The sequence below is a fragment of the Oncorhynchus kisutch genome, linkage group LG10, assembly GCF_002021735.2.
Source record: "Oncorhynchus kisutch isolate 150728-3 linkage group LG10, Okis_V2, whole genome shotgun sequence".
NCBI lineage: Eukaryota > Metazoa > Chordata > Actinopteri > Salmoniformes > Salmonidae > Oncorhynchus > Oncorhynchus kisutch.
In genome coordinates, this window is record NC_034183.2 from 25407983 (window position 1) to 25425927 (window position 17945).

At 41.1% G+C, this 17945-nt stretch overlaps 1 protein-coding gene across 1 annotated transcript in view; it reads left to right on the forward strand.

The window, feature by feature from the left end:
* The first annotated feature begins 2493 nt into the window (after window positions 1-2493).
* Window positions 2494-17945, forward strand: part of LOC109897497 (neuroligin-1) — a 288866-nt gene continuing 273414 nt past the window's right edge. The window contains exon 1 of the mRNA XM_031833398.1: window positions 2494-2888. The gene's annotated coding sequence lies outside the window, so the exon portion shown is untranslated. The remainder of the gene's footprint in view (window positions 2889-17945) is intronic.

The window sequence follows — 17945 nt, forward strand, 5'->3', positions numbered from 1 at the left end:
AGATATTTGGCTACAGATGTGCCGTTTCGTACCGGTCTCTTCATCTTCTGTCCACCAAAAAAATCCTATAAAATGAAGTCAACACACACTAGAGGGTTTGCTGGCTAGCTAAAGTGGCTAGTTTAGCCAATGAACTTGCTGCGTCGGTCGCGGCGCGCATGACCAAAATGACACATTGACGAACTACCAAAGGCACACTCCATTTCTGTTTGAAAATTGAGAAAGGCGAGGAGTTGAACCTTTTTTCGTGCACAACGTCTAGCTTTAATACAATGTTGTTATTAGTGTTATTACAGAATTTCTACACATTTTTAAGAGCAATTCAATGTAAATTGAGATTCTTATTTTGTGACTATGTCTACACAATAGAATCACCACTGAAAATCCCTTTGTAGTGTAGAAATCTATTAGACCTAGCCTTTTCTGCACTGTGATTGGCCCACATGCGTTTAATCTTATAAATAGGGTTCCCAATGTAGCTGTTTTTATATCAATATCAAATCATTTCTGGGTAACAATTAATTCTTAAGTATCTCACTGTAATAGATATCCATTATAATGGTAAAAGTAGCTTTATAGCAAAAAACTATTTCTCAAGCAATAATTTAGCTAGGACTGTCTGGGAGTGCTCTGAATAGGCAGGGGGAAACTGACAACTAGCTGTAACTTTACATAGAGGTTTGGAACTCTCTTTGTTATTGGTCTATTAACCAATTTACCTCATGGTGATGTCACCATGGAAAGCCAAAAACTCCTGCCCATGCAAACCTGCTGATTAAAAGGTCATGTGTAGATTGTATTTTCAACCAGCAACTACCAGGAAAAAACACTGATACATTTTCATTTAGTTTCATTAGCTGTTGTACAATATGACAAAACTAATTTTGACTGCCCTTGGCCTCTAACATGGAAGTCTTGTCTGTGGTGCTGAAAATATCCTTTAGGTTAAATTATATGTAGTGGCAGTCCCACAATTATTGTAGCAAGCAGAGCAATAATCTTAGCATTCTCCATGTGTAGGGTGCTCACCCACTCTGCCCAGACTACAGCTCGGCTTTCAATACCATAGTGCCTGCACAGCTCACCACAAAGCTCAAGGCCCTGGGACTGAACTCCCCCCTATGCAACTGAGTACTGGACTTCCTTACAGGCCACCTCCAGGTGGTGAAGGTAGGCAACATTACCTCCTCCACACTGGTTCTCAACACGGGGCCCCACAAGAGTGCGTCCCCAGTCCCCTCCTGTACTGCGTGTCCTCACACAGTTCCAAGTCCATCATCAAGTTTGTAGACGACCTGACAGTAGTAGGTCTGATTACCAACAACAACAAGACGGCCTACAGGGAGGATATTCGCACTCTGACGGCGTGGTGCCAGGTAAACAACCTCTCCCCGAATGTCAGCAAAACAAAAGAGCTGATTGTGGACTTCAGGAGGAACCAAGCTGGGCACGCCCCCATCCTCATCAACCCGGCTGCCATGGAGATGGTCAAAATCTTCAAGTTCCTAGGTGTACATATCTCAGAGGAGCTGAAATGGTCAAACCACACATACACAGTGGTGAAGAAGGCACAACAGCTACTCTTCAACCTCAGGATGCTCAAGAAATGTGGCTTGTCCCCCCGAACCATGGCTTGTTTTCCCCGTTTCTATCACTCAGACGTGGCCAGTATAGGAGCATCATGGCACAAATTGTAAAATTGGACAATAGTGTCTACCCCCAGACCATCAGGCTGCTGAATAGCCACCACTAGTCAGCTACCTGCTCACCCTGTGCATTGTTTTATTTCACTTTGTCCTGTATTGTTTGAGCCCGTAGCTCAATCATTTCACTGTACACTGTAATTACATCTGCAACCCTGTACATGTGACTATTAAACTCTTTAATCTAATCAACATTTCACTTTCTTATGGTTTAAATACATTTTAACAAGACAAATATAATTTGTCATGTTCTGAATCATTCAGCGGGGTCTTTCTCTAACATAATCATAAACATTAGAGTGCTGTGAAAAAGTATTTTGCCCCCTTTCTAATTTTGGTCAAAATATATATGTGTTTCAAGTATCAATGGTAAAGTGCTTGCAGAACAATAGCTCCATATGGAGTCCCATTCATGGTTGAAATAAATATCACTCTTCTGGGGGTGATATGCCACTGAGAGGTACTCATACTATTCTAGAAAAACAATCATGCAAAACAATTGTAGTCAACAAGTAACTGTGAATGTGATGCAACAGCAGCAAGCCATTCATTGTGGGAAATGCCCCCCACACAGGACGTGTGCAATACAATAAGTAGCCTACAATAGGGTAGAGTAAAATCGTGACTTGATATGGGGAATTTTATTTGCAGACATTTAGGGGAAAATAATATTCCTTGTCTCTTTAAAAATATTAAGCAGCTTTATTGCAGTTCCTTCCAGGGCCACTAGATGTATCTCTGTTCCATTTTTCGATCAGCGCATCCTCTCGCCAACAGGGACGAGAGGAGACCTCGGCATTTTGTCAAGCAAGTGCACCCTGAATCGTGAGCGAAGAAAATATATTTAAGTTATTTATTTTCGTGTCGTTAAGATAAAGAGGTGTGCGCAAGAGCCGGAGCAAATGGTCGTCTCTGGTGAAGGAAACCGTTTTTGGATTAAAAACACTTTATTCCGGCAGAGGGGGATCCTTTAGTTTTTCTCTTCTGCAAAATTGTTGGACGGAATTATGACGGAGTATGAAAAGGCGAGTTTATAACCTTTGAAGTGAAGTATTTTTCTTTGCCAAAGCTTGTGCCTCAGATTTTTGGGGAGATGATTCTAAAGAGCTTTGCACTCTGAAATAACGGGACATGACACTGAGGGAAATTGTCTGAGGTGACGAGTGGTGGAGATCAAGCCTCATGGTAAATATACAATATTGAAATATGACTGTTCAAACATACTATTCGGTCACAGCCCTTGTCTACTTTTATCAAATGGCGATTTTAAATGCGAGCTTTGAGTCGAGGTCAATTGTTATATTGTTATATTGTTACATATTAAGATATTGGGAAGGAGGGAAAAACTAGTTCTAGACTACCTAGCCTACATGCATTTATTTTCATGCATAATGTGTATATTAGCCTATATAGCCTATATAAATATCCTAGAGTTACGATGAATTTGAAATTGGGATGCTGGCATGGTGGCTACATTCAACGACAGAGCATATTTTGCTATGTTTGGCACATATGCTCCTGTCCAGCTCTCTGTTGAAGTCTCTCTCTTTTGGAAGCTCACTCACTCACGTGCTTTCATGTTTAATATGAAAATGTGATTAAACTACTTTCATAATGGTCGGTTGTGCTGATGCCAGTTGCCCAGGTGCTTAGGTCCAAATCACCATCCATTTTAATACCACCTGCAGCCCTGTGAAGAGACCTAACCCTATTTATTAAGTGCAATAAAGAACCAGTAATGCATTTCTCTGTGAATTGTAATACAACATAATCATCACTGATGAAGGAAAATTAATTTCCACCCGTCTAAATTCAATTGAAATGTTAATTGATATTAATTTAGCCATAAGGGTAAATACCTAACGCTGAGTCGGGAATGTTATTAGCCTTCATTCATTCATTAATTTCAATGACTATGTTCGGAAATGACTCTCAGATGGTGGATAAGCATCGCTATGCTATGAAGAACTGAATTAGATGGTAAATCGAGTAGGTGACGTTTGAATGGGAAAGTTCAACACTATTGGCTATAGGTACAGGGCACCAGAAAACTGGATAAATGCAGTATTTGTGTGTGCTCAATTTATAGCCCACAGGCAGAAATAGTCATGGCAGTAAAAAGCTGACTGGATTAGTTTATTTGGCTTTGGCAAATAGTCGTTAATAACATTATCAACAATATGGATGTTTTATGCATGTTTGATATGGGGGATAAACTCACCAATTATCATTACGTGGTCTTCGAGCTATTAGTCATTGACTTCCATTGCTATATGCATACGTGGCCATTTTTCCTACAGTGAGCTCTGTTGTGGTCCTGTTAATTACAGTTTGTATAGACGTGAACACTGCATGCTGTGTCGTTATAGCCACCTTGGATTTTACTCTTGTAAAAGCTCATAAAATGAGGTACCCAATCAAATCTTACACAATATTAGATTCAAGGACAAAGTTGAATGTGATTTGAGATAGAGAGAGACATATGATTGTCCTCTATTGTGATGCAGGGACAAACAAGTATATATTATACACATTCATTTGTGACATCGCTCTCAACGCAACTATCCCAGAAGGCAACACCTGGTTGAAAAGACGTCATTATGATGTCTTATTTATATATAGCCTACATCTTTTTACTGACAAGAATATTATGTATGTTTCTGACCACCATATAACCAGTTGATCATAATTGTGGCCTATATCTGACCAGTTGGTCATAGTTCTGACCACTACTGATTCAGAAGGGTTAGGTTAAATGCGGAAGACACATTTCAGTTGAATGCATTTATATTATGTGCTATATTATGTACTGGTCATAATTAAGACCTCATCATAACCTGGCAATGACACCTGACTACAGCACTACAGTATTGCAGAGGACAAAGTTGGATATTGAAAAGATTGTTCATTACATTTCTATTTGTTTCCATAGGCACCAATTCAAGTTCAAATCAACAACATTCATACATTTAAAATAGATCAAGCAATGGCAAAAAAAATCTACATCACAATTTTTTGCACATGTGCATACAGTTATTGTTTCATAATTCCCCCACAGACATTACATGCCTAGAAAGACTGGGACACAATGTATATAGGCCCATTGTTTTGTTTTATTAATGATTAATAAGAGTGGCATGATTGGGTAGATACTCATCAAGGACTTCTGAGCATAGAATGCTATCTGGAGTGTAGTGGCTCTCCTGACGAGTGGTGTGATGGGTCTGATCTGCAATGAAGATAATCAGCGTATTACAACTTTATACATTTCAGATTTGAAAAGAACTAGAGAAGGACATTCCTGAAGGAACTTTGTGGACCTCCATGGTACTAGTTGAAAAAGTTTGTGGCAGTATAGCTTAGAGATAGATGTCTTCCAAAAAGAGCAACTTGCTCATATACAGTGCTTTCGGGAAGTATTCAGAGCCCTTGACTTTTTCCACATTTTGTTACATTACTGCCTTATTCTAAAATTAATTAAATTGTTTTTTCCCCTAAGCAATATACACACCATACCCCATAATGACAAAGCAAACACAGGTGTTTAGAAGTGTTTGCAAATGTATTAAATACAAAAAAAACTGAAATATCGCATTTCAATAATTATTCAGACCCTTTACCCAGTTCTTTGATGAAGCACCTTTGGCAGTGATTACAGCCTCAAATCTTATTGAGTTTGATTTTACAAGCTTGGTACACCAGTACTTGGGGAGTTTCTCCCATCCCCCTCTGCAGATCCTCTCAAGCTCTGTCAAGTTGCATGGGGAGCGTCGCTGCACAGTCATTTTCAGGTCTCTCCAGAAATGTTCGATCAGGTTCAATTCCGGGCTCTGGCTGGGCCAGTCAGGGACATTCAGAGACTTGTCCCTAAGCCACTCCTGCGTTGTCTTGGCTGTGTGCTTAGGGTTGTTGTCCTGTTGGAAGGTGAACCTTCACCCCAGTCTGAGGTCCCGAGGGCTCTGGAAAAGTTTTTCATCAAGGATCTCTCTTTATTTTGATCCGTTCATCATTGTCTCAATCCTTACTAGTCTCCCAGTCCCTGTTGCTGAAAAACATCCCCACAGCATGCTACCACCACGCTTCACCATAGGGATGGTGCCAGGTTTCCTCCAGATGTGACGCTTGGCATTCAGGCCAAGGAGTTCAATCTTGGTTTCATCAGACCAGAGAATCTTGTTTCTCATGGTCTGAGAGTCTTCAGGTGCCTTTTGGCAAACTCCAAGCGGGCTGTCATGTGCCTTTTACTGAGGAGTGGCTTCCGTCTGGCCACTCTACCATGAAGGCCTGATTTGTGTAGAGATTAAATGGTTGTCCATCTGGAATATTCTCCCATCTCTACAGAAGAACTCTAGAGCTCTGTCAGAGTGACCATTGGGTTCTTGGTCACCTCCCTGACCAAGGCCCTTCTCCCCAGATTGCTCAGTTTGGCCAGGCGGGCAGCTCTAGGAAGAGTCTTGGTGGTTCCAAACGTTGTCCATTTAGGAATGATGGAGGCCACCGTGTTCTTGGGGACATTCATGGCTGCAGACATTTTTCTTTACCTTTCCACAGATCTGTGCCTCGACACAATCTTGTCTTGGAGCTCTACAGACAATTCCTTCGACCTCATGGCTTGGTTTTTGCTCTGACATGCACTGTCAGCTGTGGGACCTTACATAGACAGGTGTGTGCCTTTCCTAATCATGTCCAATCAATTGAATTTACCACAGGTGGACTCCAATCAAGTTGTAGCAACATCTCAAGGATGATCAATGGAAACAAGATACACCTGAACTCAATTTCGAGTCTCATAGGAAAGGGTCTGAATACTTATGTAATTAAGTTATTTTAGTTTTTTATGGGGTATTGTGTGTAGATTGCGAAAACAATTAGATTTAATACATTTTAAAATAAGGCTGTAACATAACAAAATGTGGAAAAAGTCAAGGGGTCTGAATACTTTCTGACGGCACTGTACTTTACATCCTCCTTCACCATTGCGGTTCGGGCCATGTTTAAGAACTTTCCAGAGGGCCTGCAACACATTAACCTCCTGAGTTTTATGGCTTTTCATGACACTTACTATAAGTATAAAAATATAATAAAATAAATTAACATTTGGGCATAATGTGGGCATGCAGGACACGACAGAACAGTAACACACAGTGAAAAAAAAACTGTCAGAATCTACAAATTGCAAAGGCAATCTGAAACATTTTAAGAGGATATCAAAATTCAACAGTAGTTGAATAATGACCATTGTGAACTCATATCTAAATGGTAAGGTTTTGCTTAATCTAAATTGCAATGTTCAAACAACTTTTTATAAACACACCGCTCCATAATCCTTAAGACATTTTTCTAGACAGAGGTTCCCCAATTGATGACAGCTTGGCAGTCTTAAAAAAAACAAAGGTGAATGCAACAATTAAAGTATAAAATAAAATAATAACGAGCCAATAAAATATTAACTTTTTCAAAAGTTGTGTGTCTTTCATATAATTCCTGCACCAAACATAGTTAGAAATGGGTGTAATTGGCAAATCTCTTCCTATTCTCTGCAACTGTGCACATTTGTTTGAGTGAGGGCCAGGGAGAATGAGCAAGAGAGAAATGGGATAAACTTTACATGACTCACCGAGGGAGATGTCTGTTGAATCTGGACACAAGGATTTTGCACCTGAAAAAAAGGCGAGTTAAAATAGGATTTGATTTGCTTTACAAATGTATATTATTAGAGTGGTGCTATTTCAATTGGATCTACTAACACTAAGATCAGGCAAGCATGGGCAGCTGAATGGCATGTCTCTTGGGGAATCCAGTCTCACCTGATGCAGAGAAGAAACTTTAATGATCATCAGCATAGCTATTACAAACCTAGCTCTTACACAAGTGGCTAGTATGAATGAATAAACATTAAAGATCAGAGTATCTTTTGCACACATATCTAACTGTCAATGATTATGGATTTAAGAAGGGGTGGTTCTGCGCTCTCATTTCCCTGGGATGTGGCAGAATAGGTCAATGGTAAGTGAATGGGTGGCCAAACACTGCTGTAGAGGCCATGCATTTGGTCATTGACATGTATCAACTGTAAAGGCAGAGTCAAATCATGATGAACCATTAGTAGGGATGGGCAACATTGATGGGGGTGGGGGCTACAGAAAAATGGAATTCATAATGAGGGACCGCAGTGGCCCCACCTTGCGAGCAAAACATTTTAGCAGCCCGCCTCGTGACAGCGAAGATAAAAAAAAAAAAACGTTTTAAAAGTTAATTTCCTGCAATTCTACACATTTTGCCATGCGGCTGAGAGAATATTTTGCAATTTTACAACTAATTTCATGCAAATTTACTCATTTTGCCATTTATTATGATAACTGGTGATCAATCGGCCCCACCCAGGTCATTAATTCAACCATGCTTACTACAAGTTTAGATAACTGGCTGCTAGAATAATTTACCAATAATTTAGAAAATAATAATGCTGAAATGGGCTCATTAAGTGACTGCTGATGCACAACCAAATTTAGTGTATTCTATTATTCTAACTCTTAACAGTAAGTTGAGACCCCGACTGAGTCCTCCCGCCCCAAAAATATTAGACTAGCTTAAAATGTCTCACACACACAATAAATGTTTCCTATATGTAAATTCATCAACCATCTCTCTCTCTCTCTCTCTCTCTCTCTCTCTCTCTCTCTCTCTCTCTCGCACGCACTGTCATTAACTAAACAGATATCAAAATAGCAAAACGTTTGCTAGTTAGCTACAACCAATGGCTACAACATGGCTACAACCAATGGCTACAACAGGTAAAAATGAAAAGTTACCATGTCCTTGGAGGATTAACCATAGAGCTAACATTAGCTAGCTAAAATTACCCAGCTAAGCAAATCTTTCCTTGACATTTTTCTCTCCAACAAACTGCCGCTTTACTTACAAAAATTAAAATAACAATGCAGGAGAACAGGGACTACCACTTAACAGTAAAAACGTTTAGATTTTTTTGTGTCAATTTTAAGAAATGTTGTTTTTCAGCTGTGTTGTTGTGGAGCCTACTGGGCGCTCTGTCCCAACGGCCTTATGGAATAATGACAAGTTTTAGCTTGAACTGAAGTTTTAGCTACTGAAATGTAATTACTACATGCATTATGTTAATTGCTTAAAAACTTTAAGGGAAAACATAATAGTCATATTGTCATGGTCAAATTCAGGAGCTTACATTTTTTACTAATTATGATGGGAATAAATAACATAAAAATTGGGTTTTGTAAATCCTGGTGGATTGTAGTAGGATATTGAAATGAAATACATACTGTAGGTCTACGTGTTATGTATTAAACATCAAAACAGCGTTCATTGGGACAGAAGAAAATGTGCAGAACAATAAACAGTGCAATTAGCTAAAACAGACAACAGGTTACCATTAGAACCCAACATACACAGCAAGCTATCACATACAGCATCATTAATTAAGCAAAGATTATGTACTGCTGTTTTACTGCATTTTAATAGTAGTGAATTTTTGTTAGGGTGTCCTGTATTATTGTGCATGTTTATCTTACATGCTGGTAGCCTATAACAAATATTATGGAAGTGAATGTTCACTTTTGAATTGGGTGGAGTGCAACTACAAAAACCACTGCTATAGCCTGTTGTTTGTCAAATGTGCTCAGCTGAATCATGCAAACTCTGCTGAAAAAGAACATTACTCCAATTGTAATAATTGTAATCGTTCTAGTGTGGGTCCATGGCCCAAAAACTCTATACATGTTTCTAAAGATTGCTGTCTATTAATTGAGTAGCATTTAGATAACTGGTCAGTAGTTATATCAGATTTCAACCAAAAATCAGATATCAACAAAAGTAAGACTTACTATATATCATGAAAAATACCACTTAATCCCAAACAGATTTCAAACAGAAAAAGACGTCTTTATAACGTCGTATGCCCACTGGGTAAAGATATGATCATGACTCACTCAACTCACATCAATGAAGGGTTGTATAGTAGGCCTAGCCTGTGCCTCATAGCCAAATGTATATGAAACAAAGGGATAGTTTGTTGAATATTGCCAAGGCTACTGTGAATGTTTTTTGGTGTTGTTTTTTACGTGTGGCATCTAAAAGTGCAGAAGTTCGTACAACAATTTTCTAAGTCCATTGATTTAGTGTCACGTCAGTAGCCTGAAAGGTTAGAGCTCCTTACAATAGGCTGCCTCCTCTCCTTAAACTCCTGGCAGCATCCAACTCAGCTACCCACTCTGTACATAGGAGGGAGCTAGTTCATAAATAATGGAAGTGTTGACTATTTTGTGTTCCTGTTGTTTCAGGTGCGTTCTTTTTTTTGTAACCAATTTATTATTTATACTTTTTAAAAAACTTTTTTGGGTCGGGGGGTCACAGGGGGGGGGAACAAAACAATCAAAGACCTGCATACAAAGATAACCCCTAGCCCATTCCCCTGTTCAGATAGGAAAACTGTCATTGGGATGATTCCATTTTCTTTTACAGTATTGTCAGAGAGCTTCCAACTGTTGTATGTCGTCGTACAGAATATATTTTCCGTCTGGGCGTTTTTCCTTTTATACTACTATTTTTGATTATTAGTTTTTTTTAATGAGGGAACTATTTCCCTTTACAACTTGCCCAGACAATATTTACACATAATCACAGTCAGACAGCGTGACTTTTAATTTGAAAGGATAATTCCACAAGCTATGCATGTAGGAGGCACACCTGTAATGGATTGTGTATTACCATACTACAACACTATAGAGACCCAGAGAGGAATTCTGTGAAGAAATGAAGGGATGGTTTGTGAGTACAGTATACAGAAACACTACACTGTAAAAAAAATAATGTTGTTTTTACAGTAACTTACTTGCAGCCTATTACCTGTAAGTTACTGTAAAAAAGATTGAGTATATTACTGTAAATTCCCCAAAACTTTGCTTAACAGTACATTACTCTAAAGTGTATGGTAATGTATTGTTAAACCAAAGTTAATGTAAAAACAACATTTTTTTTTGTGTGTTTCTTTTGCTATGGGATGGAGACTATGGCAGCTATCTGCCACCATTTCCTCATGAAATTATTGCTGGGAAGGTTTCTGTAACAAGTTCTAAAATGGCAGACAGTGTTGCTTAATTTGGGGCCATTTCAGAACTGTCTGCATATTTTTCAGATTTTCTAGCATAGGCTCCAAATGGCCCTTACGGAAGAGGGCTTTGTGAGTGCCTGTGGCATGTATAGTGTTAGGGATTTGCCACCACGGAAGGTGGTTTTTCATGTAACCCAGTCATTTCAGGCCATTTGCTGGTTATTTAGCCCCCACAGTGTTTCTTCAGCTCAAGTGGACTGATGCACTCCTCTTGTCAACATGAGAGCTTTAGTGGCCATTTGCTGTGTTTTCGGTCAGTTCATTGTGTCTTGACTGATCTGAGGTGGGAAATGGGGTGCAACGAGAGCCTCAGCCCTGAAATGGGGCATTAATAAGGTCTGAAGAGTGTGTGTGTGTGTGTGTGTGTGTGTGTGTGTGTGTGTGTGTGTGTGTGTGTGTGTGTGTGTGTGTGTGTGTGTGTGTGTGTGTGTGTGCATGCGTGTACCCAGTGGAGGGACGTTGGAGCACCCCATCTAATGAGTATACAGAGTCACAGAGCTCTCCTGTGGCACCTGACCAACCCTCTGGTATGATGACTCAAGTTCTCACCTCAGAGGGCACCCAGTCCTTTCACACTTTTTCTGTCCATTTCCTGGGGAAACAAAAACAAAACACATGAAAAGTGGAGCACACAGTACGTGCCAGAAAAAGCAAGACAAAGCTAAACAGCCGTAACGGACTTGTTCCTGTGATGAGTGTAGTTTGTGCTTGCTGCTCACCCCCTCCCATCTAGGGTTGTGTGGCAGCGCCGCGGTCAAAACTCCACTTCCCACCTCTCCACATCTGCTGGAGTGAAAGGACCTCTCAGTCAATCGATCGAGTCAGTCCTGCTGCTCTAAAGGTGAGAGAGAGCTGGGCCATAGAAGCGCTCACACATTCCAATTCAGCCCACTTAGGCTCTGTGTTTGCACATAGACACCTGTCCTTCCTCTCAGGAGGGTGACATTTAAAGCCAGAGCAAAGTGAAAAAATAATGGATTAATATTCTGTCGAGAATAAACTGCTCAAACGCCCCACTGAAAAGATTGGTGTTGAAATGTATACCGGCCGTTGTACGGGGGTCTCTGACCAATTCTGCTATTGTGTGTGTTTTTTTGCGCTGATCTTAGTTTTTTGGTACATAACGTTTCCGCCATTGTTTCCTAGGATCGAAAATAGCTTTTGGACATCGGAACAGCAATCACTAACCTCGATTTCAATGAAAATGTCTACCTCAGTGAGTCAGATGCGCAGGACATACTGCTCAACACGGACCAGGCCCTTATCCTCGAAACTCGGAAGAGAAAGAGACAGAAATTTAGAGACCGACATGCGGGCACCCTGATGAAACTACAGTGGCAAGGAAGTAAACCGCCTCTACCCTCTTTTGTATTGGCGAATGTACAATCACTGGAGAACAAACTGTATGAGCTCCGTTCGAGAATGGAACCTGAACAACTGTAATATCCTATGTTTGTCGGAAACTTGGCTAAACAAGGACATGGATAATATTCTAGCTGGTTTTTCTATGCATTGGACAAAATGGGAGCGTTGGGTAAGGTCAAGGAGTGTGGTGTTTCTCTCTTTCTTAATAAATGTCACGTCCTGACCTTAGTTCCTTTTTTATGTCTCTATTTTAGTTTGGTCAGGGCGTGAGTTGGGGTGGGAATTCTATATTTTGTTCTATGTTTTGTATTTCTGTTTTTGGCCTGGTATGGTTCCCAATCAGAGACAGCTGTCAATTGAACCATACTTAGGCTGTTTTCCCACTATGGGTTGTGGGTAGTTGTTTTCTGTCTTTGTATTAGTTGACAGACGGAAATGTTCCGGTTGTTCTTTTTGTTTACTTTGTATTGTAGTGTTCAGTTTAATAAAATTACGATGCAAATTTGTTGGATGGATTTGCTGTTTTTTTGGGTTGTGTTTCAGATTACTTTGTGCTCAATAGAAATTACAAGAGGGGTTTAATAAATGTAAATGAATTTGGATGCTACCATGATTACGGATAATCCTACATTAATTGTGAATAATGATGAGTGAGAAAGTTACAGACTCACAAATATCATTATCTACTATTCATTCAGGATTGTCCGTAATCATGGTAGCATCCACATTAATGTAGAAGCGTTGAGAAACATATTCTATTCTTATTTACAATAAAAGTGACTCCAAAATGACACAATGCATTATTTACCTTTAATTTCTACAGGGCATAAAATAATCTGAAACACAAATTTGTAGAGTCACAAGCTTGATGTAGCCACTGCGTGCTATGAATATGGGACCAAATACTAAACTTTTTACTACTTGAATGTACATAAGGGAATTTGTCCCAATACTTTGGCCCCCTAAAACGGAGGGACTATGTACAAAAAGTGCCGTCATTTCTAAAAGGTTCACCCGATATGGATGAAAATACCCCCAAATTAAAGCTGACATTAGTCATGTTCATTGCATCAATTTAAATTCCAAAGTTATCGTTACTCATTGTGTATCTATTACGTGTTTTCCTTTTCCATCATTTCTCTATTTTCTTTCTCTCTGCATTGTTGGGAAGGGCCCTTAAGTAAGCATTTCACTGTTAGTCTACACCTGTTTACGAAGCTAGCACAGACTGGAATATGTTCCAGGACTCATCCAATGGCATTGAGGAGTTTAACCACATCAGTCACCAACGTCGTCCCCACAGTGACAATACGTTTTGACCACAGTGAAGTGGTTTTGACCACTTGGACAAAAGGAACACTTACATGATAATGCTGTTCAACACCATAGTGCCCTCCAAGCTCATCACTAAGCTAAGGACCCTGGGACTGAACTTCCTTTGCAACCAGATCCTGGACTTCCTGACGGGACACCCCAGGTGATGAGGATAGGCAACAACACCCGACACGCTGACCCTCAACACAGGGGCCCCTCAGGAGGGCTTTTGTCCTTTCCTGTACTCCCTGTTCACCCACAACCGCGCACAACTCCAACACCATCATTACATTTGTTGATGACACAACAGCGGCAGGCCTGATCACAGATGACGATGAGCCTATAGGGAGGAGGTCAGAGACCTGACAGTGTGGTGCCAGACCAACATTCTCTCCCTCAATGTTAACAAGACAAAGGAGCTGATCGTGGACTCCAGGAAATGGAGGGCCGAGTACTCTCCCATTCACATCAACAGGGCTATAATGGATCGGGTCAAGAGCTTCTAGTTCCTCTGTGTCCACATCACTAAGGATATATCATTGTCCAAACACACCAACACAGTCGTGAAGGGGGCACAACAATGCCTTTTCCCTCTCAGGAGGCTGAAAAGATTTGGCATGGCTGGAGTGGTGTAAAGCTCACTGGCCCCTTAGTTCCAGTGAAGGGAAATCTTCACGCTAACTTTGTGGCAACAGTTTGGGGGAAGGCTCTTTCCTGTTTCAGCATGGCATTGACCCCATGCACAAAGCAAGGTCCAAACATAAATACATCAGTGTGGAATAACTTGACTGGCCTCCACAGAGAGTCCTGACCCCAACCCAATCAAACACCTTTGGGGATTAATTGGAACTCCGATTGCGAGCCAGGCCTAATCGCCCAACATCAGTGCCCGACCTCACTAATGCTCTTGTGGTTGAATGGAAGCAAGTCTCCACAGCAATGTTTCAACATCTAGTGGAATGTGGAATGCTTCCCAGAAGAGTGGAGGCTTTTATTTCAGCAAACAGGGGACCAACTCCATATTAATGCCCATGATTTTGGAATGAGATGTTCGACGAGCATTTGTCCCCATACTTTTGGTAATGTATTGTAGTTAGTTAAATAGCTACCTGGACTATCTGCATTGACCCTTTTTGCACAATCTTCTTTGACTCATCACATATGCTGCTGCTATTGTTTATCATCAGTCACTTTCATCCTAGTTGTACATACAGTGAACTCCAAAAGTATTGGGACAGTAACACATTTATGGCAGAGGGGAGTGTATGTGGCCCAGTATATCACTGGGGCTGAGCTTCCTGCCATCCAGGACCACCAACAACAAAAGTCACTCTCCCAATACTTTTGGAACTTACTGTATCTACCTCAAGTATCTTTTACCCCTGCACATCGACTCGGCACTGGTCCCCCTTGTATATAGCCAAGTTATTGGTACTCAGTGTGTATCTATTATTACGTGTTTTCCATAACTTCTCTATTTTCTTTCTCTCTGGAAGTAAACGTTTCACTGTTAGTCCACACCTGCTTTTTTTACGAAGCATGTGACTAATACATTTTGATTTCATATGATTTGACTGAAGTTTTGCCTCGTTTATATCTCTTAAAGAACGTTTTGCCCTCTATTTTTGCCCATTAAGAAACCAAACCCAAGTTTGAGTCCCACCAGGGGAAACTAGTAGAGAGCAGGTTCTGTGTTTACTCTCCCCAGCTCACAGGCTTGGCCCTTGAGGGCATCCAAGTCCCCCATGAGATCTGCGGTAAGTAACTAATTATTGCTTTTGATGTAAACCAATTTGAGGAGGACCCCTGGATCCTAGGGGTGGGCTAAAGTGGAGCCGTAAGATCTGTGTACCCCAGGAGAGCAGAGCTGGGGAGAGCCCGCTCCATTTGCATTACGGTAAAATATAATCTAATAGTGGAGTTTATCATTTTTCTAAATGTATGATAATGACTTTCCCAAATACACTCCTGATCAGGCCTGGTCTCTGTGCCCTGAAGTGAGAGAGTGGGAGGTAGTGTTTCTCACTGAGCACAGGGACTCTCGGAGAGCAGCCAGGAAGCTTTTCCATTAAAAAATTTTCACGCCAAACTGGTGCTTCAGCTGTGACCCCTGGCAAGAAGACACAAAGATGGCAGCCAGGTGAACCAAGTGGAGGGGAAAAACAGATGCCCTCCCACACAGCCATTCAGCCACAGCCATTTAGAAAGCTAAATACAGTCAGGCTCTAACAAGGGCTGTGATCAGCATCACAATGCTGATCACAGCCCCTGCCAATGCCACCCCTACTCGCATCCTGCCCCTGTCTTTCTCAATTGATTGTGTTATCAACTTGTATTCCCTTTTCTTGCAATATTTTGTGAACACACATGAAATGCACTTAACAAATAAACTTGATTTGATTTGTGAGAATTGACCTGATAAGCTAAGTAGAAGCACACATGGAGCTGTCCAGTTATGATGCTCTTCAGCCTCCTGGTAAACAGTGTAACGTGGGGATGTGAGACCAGAGGAGGAGGTTTTCTTGAGGGGGCCAATGAAGGGTAAGGGGGTAGTGTATGTAGGCTGCAGTGTGCAGTGTGATGCAGGACTTGGCTGGGGCAGCTGCAGACGCTGGGAGTAGAGCAGGATGAATAATGCACAGCCACGTCACCCCTGTCGTCATGCACCTCAGTGCTCCGCCACAGGCTACAGACATGTGCTGGGCACTGCACGTCATGTGTATATGTGTGTGCGTGTAGTTTTTGTGCAGTGTGTCTGTGTATGTGTGTGCAGAGTGAAGCGCTCATAGCTTGCCGTTACATTTGAACTCCTCCATGTTCCCAGCTCCAGAGCACTGAGAGTTGATGTGACATGACAGCACGCGAGAACCTGCTAGAGTCAGAGGGACTTAAGCAGTAAATTGGAATTTGTTAACTGTCATTAGCCATAATTTAGATGGTAGCAATGGTCAAAAACCCAAATGGTGGATACTACTACTATTACAATACTACTGCTACCGCTGCTACCATTTGTAATGGATGATAGCATTGGTGTAAGCGTTCTATAATATTTTGTTAGTAGCACAAATATTGTTGCCGGTAGTTTGTACTATGATCAGAATTGTTTCTTCATCATCATTTCCTTCTGCATTTAGATTGCAGATTTCTTCTTATTCATGCGTGAATACCAGACTTATTCGATTGCCAGCAGCATACCTACCATCCTGCATACCACTGCTGGCTTGCTTCTGAAGCTAAGCAGGGTTGGTCCTGGTCAGTCCCTAGATGAGAGACCAGGTGCTGCTGGAAGTGGTGTTGGAGGGCCAGTAGGAGGCACTCTTTCCTCTGGTCTAAAAAATATCACAATACCCCAGGGCAGTGATTGGGGACGGTGCTGTCTTTCGGATGGGATGTTAAATGGGTGTCCTGACTCTCTGAGGTCGTTAAAGATCCCATGGCACTTGTTGTAAGAGTAGGGGTGTTAACCCCAGTGTCCTGACTAAATTCCCAATCTGGCCCTCAAACAGTCACCTATTAATCTCCAGTTTACAATTGGTTCATTCATCCCCCTTCTCTCCCCTGTAACTATTCCCCAGGTTGTTGCTGTAAATGAGAACGTGTTCTCAGTCGACTTACCTGGTAAAATAATGGATAAAAAAAATCAAAAAAATCATCAGTCTTTAATAACCCAAGCCTTGGGATTTCCCCCAGCTTGTGGAGACAGGCCTCAGTAGAGCTGCTGCAGACAAGTCTAGTTACCATTTACCTCACAATGTCACTGACACATTTTACTAAAGGGTGGTGATACAATGGGCATTGTCTCAAACAGCGCTCGATTTTTGATGAGTGCCAAGGAGAATTCCGACTTGTGTTCTTTAAATCACAGCAACGTCCCACTGTCACACCACAAAGTCCACAAATCACAGCAGGCGGGCCTGCTGGCTAATCATATCCACTGAAATAGTCATAAGCAGCTGACTACAAATTCCCCAAAAGCCTTCCTGGAGGTGAAATGAGATCATTAATGTCAGCGGTAGCTCGCATGGAAGTAAACCACACAGTGATGGAAGGTTTAGTCTGTTGACTGACTGCCGGCATAACTCTACTTTGTGCCCATATGTTCTCTACTTTTGACAGCTTGGGCTGAAATAATAGGCCGTTTGTTTTCCAGAGTACACCTCTATATAATCGGGGACCTTCCAATGGCTCCTATTTGGGAAATGTGCTGAACCTCATTAAATGCTCTTCCTCTGCCATCGTCTCTCAGTCTATGTATATCCATGCCTCATCTGTGGTATTTTGCCACCCTGTAGACCCATCAGTAAATGAATAGCGTAATAAATACTGTGGTGATGACGTATTGTGATCCATCAGGTATATATTGTCTATAACTGAAGAAAAAAAAGCATAGTTCTGCTATGTATTAAGTCATAACATTG